This window comes from Monodelphis domestica, chromosome 2 (assembly GCF_027887165.1).
Source record: "Monodelphis domestica isolate mMonDom1 chromosome 2, mMonDom1.pri, whole genome shotgun sequence".
Classification (NCBI taxonomy): Eukaryota; Metazoa; Chordata; class Mammalia; order Didelphimorphia; family Didelphidae; genus Monodelphis; species Monodelphis domestica.
Genome location: NC_077228.1, coordinates 473,314,111 through 473,332,209, shown reverse-complemented (window position 1 = coordinate 473,332,209; position 18,099 = coordinate 473,314,111).

The window sequence follows — 18,099 nt, the reverse complement described above, 5'->3', positions numbered from 1 at the left end:
GCTTACAAACTAATTTATCACAAAGATTTTTCTGTGTTTAGGTCCCTAAAAATATTAATATCAAGTCATAGCCATATTTTATTTGGACTCTAAAATCATGGTTTATAGGAAGCTGATATACAAGATAAGAAAAAAAGCATTTATTTTTAAAAAATTGACTGAAGTCACTTGGTCAAGGAAAATCACATCCTTACAATAAAATGGCATATGTATTCACTGAATCACTGTCAAAAGTAATTGAAAGAGACATATTAAAATAATAAAGATACTATATTTTGAAGATAGGCAAATGTCCTTATTTTCAAAAATTGGAATGGAAAAAACAATACAAATTATAAGCAAATGATCATAATGTCAATCCCAAGAAAATAATTAATAATAAAAAGGAAGTGAATATTCACTTATAAGGCTTAACTGAGATAAAATCTGTTATAAAGCCTTATAATCACCCATGAGATTTAGATGTTATTATTATCTTGATTTTATATTTGAGGGAACTGAAGTAAGTAGAGGTTAATGGAATTATAGGGTCAGTTAGTCAAAGCCAAAATTAAATTCAGGTCTTCCTTTCTTAAAATCCAACACTCTTATGCTGATAGAAACTAGGTATAAACCAAAATCTTATACCATTTACTAAGATCAAAATGGATATATTATTTAGGCATAAATGGAAATATCAGGAAAATTATAACAGTGAACATACCACCTAACAGATTTATGGAAAAAAGAAAAGAATCTATTTTTTTCTAAAATATTTATAGCAGCTTTCTTTGTTGTGACAAAAATTGAAGGTTACTCATCAACACAGAAATGGATAAACAAGTTTTGACAAATGAATGTGAAAGAGTTCTGCTACACCATAAGAAATGAGCAGGTTAATTAAAGAAGAATATGGAAAGACCAACATCAAATTATGAAGAGTGAAATAAACCAAGAATATTATATAGAACAATGGAAATGTTGTTTGAAGAATTATATTAATGTCCACTCAGAGAAATACTTGATAAATAGATATAAACAAGACATAGTTTTATATATACATGTATCTTTTTTGTCAAATGATGACTTCCCTAGTGTGGGGAGGGAAGGAGAGAGTTACCTAGATATTTAATGTAACAAACAAATAAATAAATTTAAAAGAAAATGAAAATAGTTGTTAAATATTAGAAAGGGAAGCAATGGTAAAGAACCAACATGGTTTCCTCAAGAATAGAGCATGGTTGGGGTTGTTTTCAGCCATTCAATTATGTTTAATTCTTCTTGACCCCATGGACCATAGCATATCAGGATTTCTCATCTTCTATTATTTCTCAAAATATGTCCAATTGTTGTTTCCATGCCACTATCTCATATGCTTTCCCATTCTCCTTTTGCTTTCAATTTTACCCAATATAAGGGCATTTTTCTGACGAGTTCCATTTTCTCCTTATGTGACCAAATTATTTAAACTACATCTTTATTATTTGAATTTCCAGTAGGTAGTGGAATTAATTTCTTTAAATATTGACTGATTTTATCTCTTTGCTGTCAATGGGACCTCCAAATGCCTTCTCAGCACCATAATTCAAAAGTATCGATTCTTCAGTGTTTAGCTTTCCTTTTAGACCAATTATCTTAGTCATATATTATTACTAGTGGAAAAAAACATATCTTTGATTATATGGACTTCTGTCAGCAAAGTGATGTTTCTTCTTTTTCAGTATGGTTTTGAGATTTGACATAGTTTTCTTTCCAAGGAGCAAGTGTCTTTTGATTTCATGACTGTTGTCTTCTTAATTTTTCTTCATTTTTTGCCATTACATATCAGCATGTTTTTGTCAACGTGGAATCTAGAGGGCCCCAGACTTATGGTTTGGAAGGATTTAGTGAGCCCTAGTTCATTTATTTTGGAGGCAGAAACCCCAGGTTTTGACCTTGTCATATGAGAGTTCCTCCCTGAGGGAAAGTCCTACTTCACTGATCTCAGACTAACAATAGACTTTAAGATTTGGTGCAGTAGGTAGCAAGTCAGTCTCATAATCCTCAGAAGAAGGGTGTGATATACTGGGAGAAGCTTCTGGAGACAAGGAGAGTCATTTGACATCTTAAAGTCTATTGTCTGAGGGCCTCTAGATTCCACGTTGACAGTTTCATCAAGAATGGATCATGGTAAAATAAATTCATTCCCATTTTTGAGAAGATTAAAAAACTGAACAATGAAAGAATTCTATAGATATATTTCATCTAGATTATATCAAAATATAATAATGTATCTCATTCTTATTAAAAAAATATGGCAAGAAATGGATGGTCAAGTCTGGACATTTCTTTTCTTTGTTTCCTTTCCTTTCCTTACCTTTTGGATAGCTGGTGAATCCTATCATACCATTCCTAGAAAAATGTATATTGTACATGCATAAAATGAAATAAAAAAGATTAGAAAAGAAATTGTATTAAAATATAGTAGAACATATTTATATAGATGAATTTATAGCTAGATAGATAGTTGTTTAGACAGATAAATGTTTAGCATCACATGTTAAAAAACTTCTGGTATAGATAATAATACACTTTGATATATTCTGAACTTATTAGATTGTTAGAATCAAAGAAGAGTTGTTCAATGTCAATATGTGTCCAGTAGAGTATCCCAAGAATCTATGTTTGCCCTGTACTATTTACCATTTTTACTAAAGCCTTGGATAAAACAAAGGTTGCAATATCATCAAATACTAATATGCTGGATAATTGACAGTATTCAAAAGGAACTAAGCATATTAAAATGCTGGGTTGACACTACTAAGTTTGTACCCCAAGTACAAAATAAGGAAAAATGCTTATACAAAAATATTCATAGCCTTCCTCTTTGTGGTGGCAAAGTCATTGGAAAATTTGGGGATATACCTCCATTGGGGAATAGTTGAACAAATTGTGATATATGATGGTAATGGAATTCTCTTGTGCAATAAAGTATGATAAACTGTTTGATTTCCATTTGAGCTGGAAAAACCTCCATGAACTGATGTGTGTAAAATAAGCAGAAGCAGGAGAACATTGTACACAGAAACTGAAACATTATGGGATGATCATATATAATTGACTTTGCTATTAATAGCAAATTAATAAAACAATGCAATGATACAGGACAATTCTGAGGGACTTATGAGAAAGAACACTATCCACATTCAGAGGAAGAACTGTTGGGACAGAAAGGCAGAAGGAAAACATTTGATTTATCACTTGTTTAAATGGGTGTAGAATGTGGGGTTTTGGTTTTTAAAAAATTGCTTTATTATGAAAACAAATACTATGGAAATAGGTATTAAGATAATACATGTATAACCCAGTGGAATTGCTTGTCATTTCTGGGAGGGATGTGGGAAAAGGGGATGGTAACCATGGAAAAATACTTGAATAAAAAAATCTAAGAACACATAAAAATAAAACTTTGTATTAAGTCTAAGGTAAAATTCGGTGTGGATAAATGTAAGTCATCATACTTGGATATAAGAAAAAAATCAACTTCATGAATAAAATGTTACAGAAGAATGGATATATTTCACCTGAAAAAATTTATTTAATAGTCAGCCCAATATGAATCAATATTGTAGCCTGTCAATAGTGTGCAAAGGAGGGAAAAGGAGAAGAGAATGAGAGAATGACAGAGACTGAGAAAGTCAGAGACATAAACAGAGACAAAAAGATGGAAAGAACCAATATTCAGATAGGCAGTCAAATAGAGGCAGATAGAAAGGCAGAGAGATGGACAGATAGAGAGACAAATAAAACAGAGTGACCAATAATGAAAGAGTTCCATAGGGACAAAGAGAGATACATAGGAAAATGTAGAAAAACAAAACAGAGAAAGACAGAGAAAAGCACAAAAAGAGGCAGAGAGAGGAGAGAAGAAAAAAAAAAGACTGAGACATGGATAGACAGGCAGATTGGTAAACAGAGGTGGACAAGACAGACAGGAATAGTCCTAGACATAGGTACATATTGGCCTCAATGACTTCTGAGTTCCCATTTAGATCTAAACTTTGTGTTTCTGGGATTTTGATTATGAGACATGTAGTGAACAGAGACACAGTTTTGGGATAAGCAGGTATTGTTGAATGGACCAATAATAAAACCTACAATATAGAGTTGTGAGTTGTCCTAAATATCTGAGTTTTCTTTCCTTTAAGTTTCTCTGCTGGGTTCTTTTACATATGTGCCCATATTTCACTATAACTATTGAAATGTAAGAATATAAATTGGGTTTATTATGATATATTTTACTATACATGTATTTGCTTTAGTATAGTAATATCCAGAACATTTCTTTTGCCATATAATTAAGTAAATGATTATGTTTAAGATCCAAAAGGATCATTATCATGAGTAACTGACTATATAGATAGAAATCATATTGGATAGAGAAACAAGAGATAGAGTGTAGGGAATACAGTTACCCCTAGGATCCAGAGAGACCTTCACAATGTCAACTGTAGGGTAGTTGTGGACCTCTGGGAAATTATACTGTACAAAGAGAGAGTAGTTTGGAAGAGCAGGCCATATCCAGAGAGAAGTGGAATATGATATACTCCTAGGTAAGAGGTATAAGGTCTCAAATCTTACAAGGTATGGGAGTTGGTTAGAAATCACATCTGTAGCATCATACTATAAAATAATACATGATGTGGTGCCATTAGAATAGACAACATGCAACAATTCACTACATTAGTGTTGCCATATAAAGAACTATGATTAGCAGTGGTAAAAAGGGTAAGGTGACTTTTCCATATGTACACCAGTTCCTAAGCTTGGATTACAAGGCACTTGGAGAACTCTAATTAAGTCCTATCTATTTACCTCTTTCAATTGGTAGTGTTAAATATGCACAGCAATCCTCAAAATCCTAATATGCCTGGTAAGAGTAAGCATGAGTTAAAATCAATGGAACTGGGAGCTAGGGAGATAGATTACAGTAGTGAGTCTATGATACATCAGAACATGTTTTCAACTTTAGGAAGCTAGGTAGATTGGGTAGTAGATGGGGTATTGGTCCCAGAGTCAGGAAGATCTGATTTTAACCTTAACAGATCCTTTCTTATCTGCATGACCCTAGGCAAATTTAATTTCTGTATGTTTCAGTTTGCTTTCCTGTTGAACCAGGATATTAGCATCTATGTCCCAGGGTTGTTGGGGATACATATGAGAAATCAGCTTTAGTAGTAGTAGTAGTAACAGTATCAGCAGCAGCAACGACAATAGTAATAGTCTAATTCCATCAGCTAGGGAATTCCTATCTAAGAAACACTATTAATGCATGTAGATCCATATTCTGCAATTTATAGAGTTGTTTAGAATACTGAGAGTTTTATTTATTACTCTAGGTTCATATAGCCCGTATGTGTCAGAGGGAAGACTTGAATTCTTCCTGGATTTCTATCCTCTAAACCCTGCTGCATGTCTAACTTCATTTTTACTTGTGGAAATTTATTTCCTGAGAAACTGTCTTTGCCTTCTTCCCCTTCTCAGTTTCTCAATATTTCAGACAATCACAGTAGTAAGGGTATTCGATTCAAAGTATATAAGAAGGATAATGTGACTTGCATGGTTTATTTGAAGTATCTTAGAAACATAGCTCTGGAATTGGTAAATACTTCCAAAGACATCTAGTCAAATAATTTCATTATATATACTATGAAATAGAGGCTGAAGAAGCCAAAGTTATTTGTTCTAAGTCACATAGGTAGTGAGTTTTTATATACTGTCTTCCCATTTTTGATATGTCAAGACCAGTGTTGTGAATTAACAAGATATAAATTGTCAAAGGAAAAATAATAGTGTGGAATTGCACTTAAAAGTAATTTGTGTTCATAGACCATTTAGGGCCATCTATAAAAGGGATCATTCATTCATTGATAAATTTTCAAATAATTGAATACTATATTATGGAAGTAATGTTATTTTCTGTCAGTCTTATACTTGAAGTGGAAACTGGGTTCAAATTCTGACATTAACTAGCAATCTGATAATGGATGTATTAGCCTCTTTCAATCTCAGTTTATTCTATAATATGGAGACAACTATATATGTATATATATACATATATATAATACATAATTCACAGGTTTTTGTTTGTATCAAAATAAATAATGCATGCAATATAAACAAAATGGAAATTTCAGTTATTTATTAATCAACAAATATTTATTAAGGAACTGGTATATTGGATTTAGAGGCAGAGAACCGAGATTAAAATCTGAGTTTTTCAACTTATTTCTGGTGTAACAGTGAACAAGTCACTTAAGTACTCCAAACCTCAATTTCCTCAACTATTAAGTTAAGAAGTTGTACCAGATGTCATTTTAGATCCTTTTCTTCTCTAAATTTATGGCTTTATGGCAATGTAGTTCCTCTTCTGCATGCAAACACAGACACAACACATACACACATGCATACACTCAAGATGATTATAAATTATTGTAGGATATAAATAAAGCTAATAAAAGTTGTCTTTAGCCTTAAGTACTAGGAACTTTTGTAGTTGTTGTTTGGATTTAAAAAAAATCTTACCTTTCATCTTAGAATTAACATTGTGTATTGGTTCTAAGGTGGAAGAGTGATAGGGGCTAGGAAATGAGAAATAAATGACTTTCCCAGGATTACACAAATAGAAAGTATCTGAGGCCAGATTTGAACCCAGCACCTAACATTTCTAGGCCTGGATTTCAGTCCACTTGGGCCACCTACCTACCCCCATCCACTTTTCAAAAATTTGACAATACATGTCAATTCCAAGACAGAGGAGTAATAAGGGTTAGGCAATTGGGTTTAAGTGACTTTCCTAAGGTCACTCAGCCAGAAAGTGTGTGAGGCCATCTTTTATCCCAGGATCTCTCATGTCTAGCCTCCTAGCTGCTCATTTGTTCTTTGGTTTCAAATTTTATCAACAACATCATGAGGGTGATGTCTCAATTTGAGAGTTGAAATTAAGTAAGACAGAATTGTGAAAAGTTGTTAGTCCTCTCTCAATCAGAATTGTCAAAATTCAGTGGAGAGAACAAAGTTATGACTTTGTTGAGGACCTGCAATGCGGTAAATAACTTTGACATCTTTGATATCTTATCAAGCTCCAAATGTTCCACAGGACTTTTCAGACACCTTAATGTTCTTGTCCTCCCATTCTACTGAGAAATGTCTTTAACACTTGATGTAGATATCTTCCTTTCAGATCACAAACAGGTTTTAAGGGTGTCTGCTACCTTCAACCTGGTTTAGCCTATCTGCCAAGATAATATTACCCAGATGTGGCTACTATGCATGATATGGACTTACTCTTTAGTAGGGTGTGGGTTCAAATGTGGTCTCTGCTCCTTAATATTCCTGTGATAGTGGAAAACTCATTTCACTGTCAATCTCTTCTGGTTCTAAAGTTATAATAAGAAGGGGAATTTAACTTTTTTAGTCATGGATCATTTTAGTGATCTCAGGTCTAAGAAGTCCTGAGAAAACTTATTACTTGCTATCCAAAGACCAACGCTGTAATTTGGTATTTACTTAATGATATATGAAATTTTGATTTAAATATAATTTTAAGTGTACAAAACATACCCATTGTCAAAATTATGGCATATTTCCTAAGATTTAGAGGACAAGTTAGAATCAATTATATTCTCTGTAGCAATGGGACTCTGGGAAGTCTTGCCTGGGGTCAATAGCCTGATTGGAGGAAAAGGAGAAAGGATATGTAGCACCACTGGTCCAGTGTTTGGTGTGTGTGTGTGTGTGTGTGTGTGTGTGTGTGTGTGTGTGTCTCACAAGTCGGGGGAGGGGAGAGAATGATTCCTATCTCTTCTACAGTATGTTTACTTCCCTCATATCTAGCATTGTTGATTATTTAGGAAATCATATGACTGCCCTCTTCCGATGCTAAACTTTCTAGCAGAATACACGTTCAATTCATAGATGAATATTTTGCTTTTCTGGGCATGTAGGATTTGGAAGGCTGCTGATCTTTCATTGATATGCAGGCAGTGATCAGCCAGGTGTAATAACTTGATTCCATTGAGTATACAGTTGATTTTTTGTGGTCAATTGAGAAACCTGACCAAATTGGAAACACATTATAGATCTTGATAATATGAAAACAAAATTAGAATTTCAATATGTGAAATGTGAGAAAACTACCATTGATAGAAGCTGTGAATTTGAATCCTCTGTGCATTAAGCTGTACATTATATTATCAAGCTAGCATAAATTAACCAGGATGTAGCTAGGAGATCCTGTGCATGCTTTCAGACTGAATATATTTTTCATTTCAAGAATGAGCTTCTAATATGTCACCAAGTAACCTCTTCCTGTGTTATCTTTTATTAACAATGGAAATATACACATTTAGAGCTATTTTGAATTTCTACTAATACCTATTTTATGATTGTTTTTATTTTCTAAATTGCTCCCAAGTAGCATTCAGTGAAGATAATTTTACATACCATGAAGGGAACTGTATTCAAAGTTCATTCACTAAATGACATTCAAGAGAACAGGGTTCAAATTCAGTGCCCTAGTGTTTAGTATAGTGCCTGACACCTAGTAATTATTGTTAGTACATAGTATTAATATAGTACATAGTTAGCACATAGTAATTTTATTGATTAATTATTATAATTTGGAACAGTATACCTGTCACTAAATAGTTTTGTGAAATTGGACAATTTATTTCAAAGTACAAAGAGGATATTGTATAACCAACCTAATTTCTGAGACAGTTGCAAGGATCAAATAGGACAAACATGAATGTATAAAGAAAAGTATAAAGAGATATTCTTATGAATATTATGATTTTAATTTTGATTGGACTAATATGCCAATACCCTGATATTTCTGTGATTTCATAGATATATGTAATTCTTTCACCAAGGCAGATCACAATAAATTAATGCCCAGATATTTTGTGAGACCCTTGACCCATGTGTGCTACCAAAGATTTGCTTTTGGGATTAACACAACATGCTATGGACTGGCTTCTAGTCCTTTGGACATTGTATGATTACTAGTGAAATGTGTGATCAGGTGACTGAGTGTATGTAATTTAGCTTACTTCTTCCAAAATAATTAATGCCTGCTGTCATTGACTTACTTCTCCCCATCTGGACTTGCACCTTCTGTAGCCACCATAATTGGCACCCCACACCTACACCTTCCAGAACCCATGCCTCTGGTCTCTGAGGAAATTAATATATTTTTCTTTAGATAATTTTGTATAGAACCTAACAAAGTTTATTATTTACCTAATATTTACAAACTACCTCATCTGGCTTATATGGCTTGACATAGTATGCTTCATTTTGATGCAGCTAAATGGAACAATGGATAAAGAATTTGACCTGGAGTCAGGAAGATCTGAGTTTAAATTGATCTCCAGATACTTACTAACTGCATCACCTTGGGCAAATCACTTAATTTCTTTAAGCCTCAGTTTCTTCTGCTATAAAGTGGGAATAATAGTTAAAAAATACCTTGCAGGATTATTGTTATGAAATAAGATATTTATGAAGTGGTTACCACTATTATTGTCCCATAATGAGTGCCATATAAATGGTTATTCCTTTCCCTCCCCCTCTTAATATCCTATCCATCTACCTATTCAAATCATTTCTCCATCTGCAACATTTCAAGTACCACCTCCATTGACATTTCCTTTTCAAAGAAAAACTTTCTTCCTTTTCACCTTTCTTATGTGTTGTCAACTATTGAAATCTAAGCTACTTAGAGTAGGGACTGTGTTTGTGTGTATGTGTCTTTCTCTTTTTCTCTCTGATTCTCTGTCTCTGTTCCTTTTCTTCAAATTTAATAGTTATCTAATGTGTTCTATGTCCCCACTATTCAAAAATCCAGTTACTATATCTCCCCTTCAGATTCTTGATTTCCCTGAGTAGGTGTGGTCTTTCTTCTCTCCATCTGTTATCAGCTGAAGCTTCCCACTCCATAATTGTCCATAAATCTACTAACTAGGACACCTATTTTGCTCTAACCACTTAAAAGCATTAATTAACTTTTTAATGGATATTCATCTTTTCCCCAATATCTCTGGAACATAATCTTGGCCTACCATATCTCAGTCTCTTGAATAATAATCTCAAGATCAATTCACTTGTTATATAATATTTATCTTAAATTCATGACACCAAAATTGAATCTTTTCTTGATGAATCCTTATTCAAACTTTTGTAAATATTCGTTCATAAGTTTGATCTTGGAACTTGTTCCCTGTTCCTCTGTTCATTGGCTCTAGGTTGACTAAAACACACAGACTCAGAAACAAACCCAGGTTCTGGAAATGCCAGATGTCAGAATGTTCTGAGAATGATTTTTCAAGTTACCAGTTCATGAACCCTCACTCCCTTTATCTAGCCAAGAAAAAAGAACAAATTAAAAGACCAAGAACTGAGATATTACCTCAAGTGGTCTCGGAGAGGGAGAAGGACTTATAAAGCCATCCCCTTTACTGTGTGATCAAATGTTATAAAGTGAAAAATCAAATGAAAATCATATGGGAAAAAGAGGAAATATCTAAAGCTGATAGGCCTTCTTGAAAACATCCAAATTCGATGATAAGTGTTTTTTTTAACACCATTAAGACTGTGTCATACAATGTCTGCAGATGCTCCAAATTATCTCCAAGGAAGTTCACTAGAAATCATCACACTCTCCCAGAAAATTCTTCTTAGCATTCTCCAAATGGAGAATATGCATAACCTGAGCAAATCAGTACCATATACTCATTGCATCTCTATTTCTAGATCTTAACAATGTGCTTGAAAATTAATAAGCACCTAATAAATTCTTCATTAATGGTGAAAGAACCTACTAGCACAAAAATATTTATAGTTTCTTTTACTTGTTGTGGCAAAGAAATGGAAATTTAGAGGATATCCATCAATTAGGAAACAGATCAACAAATTTTGGTATATGATGATGATAGAATACTATTGTTTTATAAGGAACGATGAACAGATGATTTTAGAAGGAACTAGAAAGACCCACATGAAATGATGCAGAGTGAAATAAGTAGAACCAGGAAAACCTTTTACACAGTAACAGCAATATTCTGGAATGATCAACTATGATGGATTTAGCTAATATTGGTGGTACAATGATTCAGGACAATTCTGAGGGACTTATGGCAAAGAATGCTATCTACCTCCACAGAAAGAACTATTGGAGTCAGAATTCAGATGAAAGCATATAATATTTCAATTATTTATTTGGATTTATGTTTTGAGGTTTTGGTTTTATAAGATTATTCAGAAAAATGAAAAATATGGAAATATGTTTAATATATACATATATAACCCAGATCAAATAATCTGCCAGCACCAGGAAGGGGAAGGGATGAAAGGGAGACAAATAAGTTTTATCATATAACTTAAGACAATTTGTGTGGAAATTTATTATAATATGTAATTATTAATAAATAAATATTTTTTAAAATTTCTTCATTAATTCATTGAATTATTCTTTCTTCTTTGTATATGGAAGATCTATGACCCTGCACTACTTAGTTAGATATTAATGTCATCATTTGATCTTTAGTCATCAAGACAATTAATTGAGAAAATAACTCACAAAACAAATTTTAAATGATCTTAAAAACATTAAAATGAATATTGATTTCATGTCAATAGTGTCCATTCGCCCTTAAAATAAAAAAAGAAAAATAAGCTATTCTTATCACTCACTATTTTAAAGTATTTCTTTTTTTAAAACATTATTTTATTTGGTCATTTCCAAACATTATTCATTGGAGACAAAGATCATTTTCTTTTCCTTTCCCCCCCTCCCACCACCTCTCCCATAACCGACGCACAATTCCATTGGGTATCATATGTGTTCTTGATTCGAACCCATTTCCATGTTGTTGGTATTTGCACTAGAGTGTTCATTTAGAGTCTCTCCTCAGACATGTCCCCTCAACCCCTGTAGTCAAGCAGTTGCTTTTCTTTGGTGTTTTTACTCCCACAGTTTGTCCTCTGCTTGTGGATAGTGTTTTTTTTCTCCAGGATCCTTGCAGATTGTTTAGGGACATTGCATTGACACTAATGGAGAATTCCATTGTGTTTGATTGTACCACAGTGTATCAGTCTCAGTGTACAATGTTTTCCTGGTTCTGCTCCTTTCACTCTACATCACTTCCTAGAGGTTGTTCCAGTCTCCATGGAATTCCTCCACTTTATTATTCCTTTTAGCACAATAGTATTCCATCACCAACATATACCACAATTTGTTCAGCCATTCTCCAATTGAAGGGCATCCCCTCATTTTCCAATTTTGGGCCACCATAAAGGGTGCAACTATGAATATTCTTGTACAAGTCTTTTTCCTTATTATCTCGTTGGGGTACAAACCCAGCAGTGCTATGGCTGGATCAAAGGGCAGACAGTCTTTTATCACCCTTTGGTCATAATTCCAAATTGCCCTCCAGAATGGTTGGATCAATTCACAATCCTACCATCAATGAACCCTAATTTGGGTGCTATACCATTTGGTGCATTCATGTTGATTAGTGATATTTCCTCATTATCTATTATTCCCTTTTAACAAAATATATTTACCTTCCCTATCCCTTTTAATCAAGTCTATTTTTGCTTTGGCTTTGTCAGATATCATGATTGCAACTCCTTCCTTCTTTCTATAAGTTGAGGCCCCAAAGGTCTTACTCCATACTTTAATTCTGACCTTGTGAGTGTCTACTAGCCTCATGTGTGTTTCCTGAAGACAACATATGGTAAAGTTTTGGATTCTAATCCATTCTGCTATTCATATATGTTTTATGGGTGAGTTCATCCCATTCACATTCAAAGTTATGATTTTCACTTGTGCACTCCCTGGCATTTTGATATTGTCCTGTAATTCTGACCTTTCTTCTTTAGCTATAACATTTTAAGCCAGTGATTTACTTTAAATCTGTCCCCCTAGTCCCCTCCCTTGATATGTTTCCCTTTCTAGACCCTCCCTTTTTGTTCCCTTCCCCTCCCCCCTCTCCTTTCCTCCCTTTTTGTGTTCCCTCCCCCCTTCTCCCCTTGGTTTTCCCTTCTCCCTTACCCTGTTGGATAAGATAAAATTCAAGATCCCAATGGATCTGGATGTTCTTCCCTCTCAGAGTTGATTTCCCTGAGAGTAAGGTTTAAGTAAAAACTCTCTTTCTCTCCTTCTAATAGGAGAATTCTTCTCCTCCCCTTCCCATGTATATCTTTGTATGAGAAAGATTATTCTATTTAGTTTTTTTTTCTATTTCTTGGAGTATATCTTAGTACCATCAACAATTCCCCCCATCCCTTTTTCTTTCTATCCTCCCCTTTCTCCATACCATCTTGATGCCCCAAACTTTCCCTATGCATGATTCTTCTTATTACTCTAAGGATGCATACAATTTTGGGGAGTTACACATTACAATTTCCCCACATATTAATATATATAAATTGATATGAATGTAGTCCTTATAGAAAAGAATTTGAATAAAAGAAAAAGATAACATTTTTCTCCTTTTCCCTTTCCTTCATATTTACCTTTTCATGTTTCTCTTGCTCTTTGTGTTTGGATACCAAACTTTCCACGGAGCTCTGGTATTTTCTTTACAAATACTTGGGAATCTTGTATTTTGTTGAATGCCCATACTTTCCCCTGGAAATATATAGTCAGTTTTGAAGGATAGCTGATTCTTGGTTGAAGATCCAGCTCTCTTGCTTTTCTAAATGTCATGTTTCATGCCTTTTGGTCGTTCAGTGTGGAAATTGCTAGATCCTGTGTGACCCTGATTGGTATTCCTTTATATCTAAACTGTCTATTTCTGGCTTCTTATGAGATTTTTCCTTTTCCTTGGAAGCTTTGGAATTTGGCAATTACATTCCTGGGAGTTGTCTATTGGGGATTTAGTGTAGAGGGTGTTCTGTGAAGTCTTTCAATACATATTTTGTCCCCTTGTTCTTGAATCTCTGTGCAGTTTTCTTTGATGATATCATGTATTATAATATCAAGATTACTGTGTATTTCTGGCTTTTCTGGTAGACAAATGATTCTCAGATTGTCTCTCCTTCCTCTGTTTTCCAGGTCTGTCACCTTGTCAGTGAGATATTTTTTGTTATCTTCTAATTCTTTAGTCTTTTGACTTTGCTTCATTAATTCTTGCTCTTTTGCTAAATCATTGTCTTCCGGTTGACTGATTCTGAACTTTAAAGCCTAGTTTTCCTTTTCAGTTTGGTCTGACCTGTTTTTTGCAGCTTCAAGCTGTTTCTGCATTTGCATATTTTGGTCTCTCTGATTGCTGAGTTCCATTTGCATTGTTTCCCATTTTTCCTGCCAGAAGGCTTCCACCTTTTTGATAAATTCCGATTTAAATTCTTCAAGAGTTTGTGGAGAATTTCCATTTCCTTTGGAAGGTTTTGGAGCATTTGTTTGTGTTTCCTCTTCTATCTCCTCTGTATTTTGTATTTCTGCTCCATAAAATGTGTCCAAAATCACCCCATTCTTCTTGCTTTTCTTGGTGTTTGGAGGCTTTTGCACTTCTGTACTGTTTGCCATCTCTATGGTTTTTCTTCCCCTTTCCAGTCAGATATCTGAGTAAGGAGGACTGGCGCTTAGTGTATCTGTCTGATGGTCCAAGGCTTTAGCCCCAGGCAAATTGTCCAATCTCCGCAGCTGTGCTGTCTTCCCGGCTAAGCCCAGGGTTTTCCCTCCCCTGCCTGCCGGCGTTTCTGGTGTTACTGCTCTCCGTTCCCTCCAGTTGCTTCTCTGCTGCCTTATTTCCCTGATCTGAGCCTGGCACTGCACTGTCCATAAGGTACCTCAGTGCCTTTGCCGGCCCTGAGGTTCCTGTCCTTTCAAGAGGGCCCTGCAGTCTAAGGGGGTGAGGGGTCCTGGCCTTCTTGAGCTCTGAGTGCTCCTGATGGGATTAAATTCAGCTGGGTTGGTCTGGATGTGTCCTGAGGCAAAAGCCTCTGGTTAGACTCTGATGGAAGGACCCATCAAGGTGGCTACAGCCTCCCCCCATCTCTCTCAGGCTGCTTCCCTGCCATATGTTTTGGATGCCCTGAGACTGGCCCAGGTTGCTTTCAAGGTAGGCTCTTCAGAGCAACACCTTTGCAGGCCCTGAGGTTCCTGTACTTTCAGAAGGCCCTGCACTCTAAGGGGGGGACGGGTCCTGGGCTCCCTGAGCTCTGATGACTCCTGGTGGGATTAGGTTCAGTTGGGTTGGTCTGAATGTGCCCTGAGGCAAAAGCCTCTGGTGAGACTCTGATGGAAGGACCCATCAAGGGGGATACAGCCCCCTTCCCCCCCTATCTCTCTCAGGGTGCTTCCTTGCCATCTGTGTTGGATACCACAAGACTGGCCCAGGTTGCTTTTAAGGTGCGCCCTTCAGAACAGCTGGCCCTGAGGCACTTTTGCCAGCCCTGAAGTTCCCGTTGCTGCTGTGGGCTCAGCACTCTGAGTTGGGGTGGAGGGGTCCTGGGACCTTCCTTCTGCCTTCCCCTTAGACCCGCGTGATCTAGGATTCTGGCTTTTGGGGGTATACCTTTTGATTTGAGTCCAGAAGAAGGGTTCCCCAGCTCTGTCCTGTTGTTAAATTTGAATTTTAGTCCCCTAGGAGCATTCAGTTTGTGATCGGTAAGGAAGGGTTTTCAGAGGTATGAACTTTTGCTGCTTCTAAGCCACCATCTTGACCGGCTAAAGTATTTCTTCAATAGGATGACAACCAAAGATGTATCAAAAGCTAGAGGAAGAAAGCATAAACGTGCTAGGCCTTTTGTTTTTTCACCACAGTTGGTTTTATAGAAATAATCTCCATGATTTCATACAATATTCACACTAAATGGTTTTTGAGATTGATTAAATGTCTATGCTTCACTTTGGCCATTTCAGCCATCATTTATCACTACATATGCTGCAAAACAATAGAGGTCATCCCTTAAGTGCATTTATTTCCCCTTCCAAGTCATTCATTATAATTCAGATGAATTTTGAGATTCCTTATATTCTTAATAAAATCTCTAGATGAAATCCTCCCATATCCAAATTATTAACCTTTTAATTTTGAATTATAAGAACTTAAAGCATCCTTTCTACTAAGTGTTGAAATGGCAACATGCCTGTCCTTCAACTTTTCAGATATAAGTAAAAAGGTGCACATTACAGGGAATTGTTAAATGAAGATAATATATAGTATGCACTTTAAAAATCATCAAAATGTGGCTTGAATATTTGATTCATATACAAATGTTTTAGATATTTTAGTACAATATTTCATGGCAAAAGTGGAAATTATTTTCATTACACCTCCAAGTAGTTGAAATTAAATAATCCTATATTAGATAGACCATAGGATAACAAATGTTTCATATATTTTCTGTTTTGAAAAGTCTAAGTATATTATTAGAATAATTCAATAACAATTACAAAGTGTCCAAAATCACAGATATTGAAGGGGCCTCACTGGCTGTCTAATTCAACTTATACATGACAAAAGTGAGCTGTATTAAAAAATTAATGATCATTTTATTCTCTTCTAAAACCATAACCTTATCAGAATTCTTCTGCCCCTCTGGAGAATGGGATCATATAGTCAACCTCTATTTAAGGAAAGAAAACAGTAACAATATCTCCAACTAATTTCCCACCTGACTACACTAATTTTTAACTTCTTTGACTTATTGGACTGTAATCATTTTGGATGCGTGTGTGTGTGTGTGTGTGTGTGTGTGTGTGTGTGTGTGTGTTCACCATGCTAGAGAGTTGAGAAACTTCCTTTTCTTTCTTTTCATATTCTTTTGTGTGTTTTCTTTCTCCACCAGATTAAAATATTCTTGAGTATAGAAACTGCTTCTTTTCTGCATTTGATTTCTTAGTACCTAATTCTCAGTAATATGTCTGACACATACATGCTTAATGAGTATTTATTGACTATTGACTAATTCCAGTATCAAATAATTCTAACTCTTAAGACTTTTCCCCAAACAAGTTTAAACTTTTCATTTTTAAACTGCCAAAATTTCCAAAGTATTTTGTGAAACAATATTTATCTAGTTTTTTGGAGTGGAGTTCTCTTTGTACTCTTCAGGAAAGTAAAATAATTTGCAGGTTGCTTTTACAATGGAACATATAAAATATTTAGCAGAATTAATGGAATGTCAGAGTTGGATACCAATGGATTTTGTTGGATAGCAATGAGTTAACATATTTCATTTCAAAATCAAATAGGGAAATTAAAATATCCATATTGATAGAAATAAAAGTAAAGCCCAATGACAAATATTGACATGAATAAAGACCAATTTCAAGTAGGACTTAGAGGCTACCTTTGGGTCACATTTTAGAAAAAATCATATGAATAGAATCCCAATATGATTTTAATTTCTATTATTAATATTTGCATAGAAAGCTATCGGTAATATCTTAATTTCCATAAATTAAAAATTTAGAATTAGTTATAAAATAATTCATTCATACAAATGTATGATCACATTATATCATACTGCTTTTCTTTTTGTTTTTAATTTCTATTTTCTACAGGCCTTCCTTTTTTCCTTTTATACCTCTGACATATAAAATTTTAAATGCAAGCTAATGTTAACTTTGGAAATGAAAATGGTTTATTTTTATCACTTGGGGAAAAAGTTCATAATCATATTAACTTCATGTATGTATTTTAGTTTTCACCAAATGACACTCAAGTCATCATATTCTGAGAAATGGTAAAAAAAGGAAGATTAAAAAATATATTTTCTGTGTTTAGTTCATGCCCCTGAATGTATATTTCTTGCTGTCTACATATCTCCATCTTTATTTATAGAAAAAACTTAAGTATCATATTAAACATGTAAGATCAGATCTCTTTCTACCTCTTAATCTATATAATTGAATAGATATAAAGCTGAATATTTATATATAATCTTGTTTCCCAAAGTACTTTCTATATTCTATCTCAGTAGACCCTCACAACAGTCCTGTGAGATAAGTAGTGATATTATTAATATTCTCAATTTTCAGAGGTAATCTTATTTCTAAATTGTATACTTCTTATATGTATTTATTTGTGTATATTTTGTCTCCATTAGAATATGAGCTTCCTGAGA